Here is a 1,653-nt window from a genome sequence, read left to right as displayed (position 1 = left end):
TTCATTCCTTACTGCATGCATTTCAGTTTTTTCTTTCCTTTTATTGATAAGGTTGGCTGGGGGTTTATCCATTTTATTTATTCTTTCAAAGAACCAATTAATGACCAATTAATGAGTTCATTAATTCTTTGTATTTTTTTTTAGTCTCCATTGCATTAATTTCTGCTCTGAGATTTATAATTTCCTGACTTCTTTGGGTTCTGAGTTTGACTTGCTCTTCTTCTTCTAGGAACTTGATGGGCAGCATAACATTGTTTATTTGTGTCTGTTCTGTTTTCCTGAGGTGGGAGTTCACTGGTATAATTTTCCCTCTGAGGGCTGCTTTCTTTGCATCCCATAGTGTTTAATCTCTACTTAGATTTCATCTGTGACCCATTGGTTGTTCAAGAGGATGTTATTTAATTTCCAACTGTGTGTGGACTGTTTGTGTTTTCTTTTGTCATTAATTTCCAATTTCATTGCATTGTGGTCTGATAGTATACATGGGATAATTTCAATTCATTTCCATTTACTTAAACATGTTCTATGTACTAGTATGTATTCTATTTTAGAGAACATCCCATGTGCAGCTGGGAAGAATGTGTATTTTGATGCTGTTGGGTGGAACATTCTGTAAAGTTCTACTAAGTACATATGTTCACATGTTTGGTTAAGTTCTGTTATTTCTTTCCCAATTTTTTGCCTAGTTGATCTATCACTTTGTGACAAAGGTGTGTTAAAGTCCCTTGTTGTGATTGTGTTGCTACTTGTTTCATTTTTTAAGTCTGTTAGAATTTGTCTTATATAGGTGGGTGCTCCTATATTTGGTGCATAGCTGTTACGATTGTTATCTCTTTCTCTTGAAGCTTTCCTCTCACAGTATGTAGTAACTTTCTTTATCTCTTTTGATTGTTCTTGGTTTGGAGTTCACGTTGTCTGCAAACAGAATAGCTACACCTTCTTTTTTCTGGGTTCCTGTCGCATGGAGTATTGTTTCCCATCCTTTAATTTTCAATCTGTGAATTTCCTTTTGAGTTAAATACGTTTCTTGTATACAGGATATAGTTGGATTTTGTTTCCTGATCCACTCTGCTAGTCTGCTTCTTTTGTGGTGCATTGAGACCATTTACTTTGATAGTTATAATGGATATCTGCTGGCTTGTCTTTGTCATGCTATTTTCCTGCTGTTGGATCCTCCTTTTTCCCTCTGTTTAACTGCTTGCTCTGTTTGTTGTTTCCTTTCTGTTGTTGTTCTTGAAGTTGTGGTCTGTTTTATCTCTTTCTAGAATATCTTTTAGTACTCTTTGTAGAGTTGTTTTGGCACTCATGAATTTCTTCAGTTGTTCCTTATCATGAAAATATTTAATTTCTCCATTAAATTTGAAAGATAATTTTGTAGGGTACATCTATCTGAGTTGGAAGTTGTTTTCTTTCAGTACCTGAAATACTTCACTCCAAGGTCTTCTTGCCTTGATGATCTGTGTTGAGAAGTGTGCCGTGATTCTCATAGCCTTTCCTTTATAGGTGATTTGTTTCTTTTCTCTAACTGCTTTTAATATTCTGAGCTTTTTTTGAGTGTCTGGAATCTTGATCACTATATGTCTGGGTGTAGATTTATTTTGGTTATGATTAACTGGAGTTCTACATGCTTCATTTATCTGGATGTCCAATTCT

Source organism: Chinchilla lanigera, unplaced genomic scaffold (genome assembly GCF_000276665.1).
Source record: "Chinchilla lanigera isolate Chin_1 unplaced genomic scaffold, ChiLan1.0 scaffold00007, whole genome shotgun sequence".
Lineage (NCBI taxonomy): Eukaryota > Metazoa > Chordata > Mammalia > Rodentia > Chinchillidae > Chinchilla > Chinchilla lanigera.
This window is presented reverse-complemented; position numbering follows the sequence as displayed.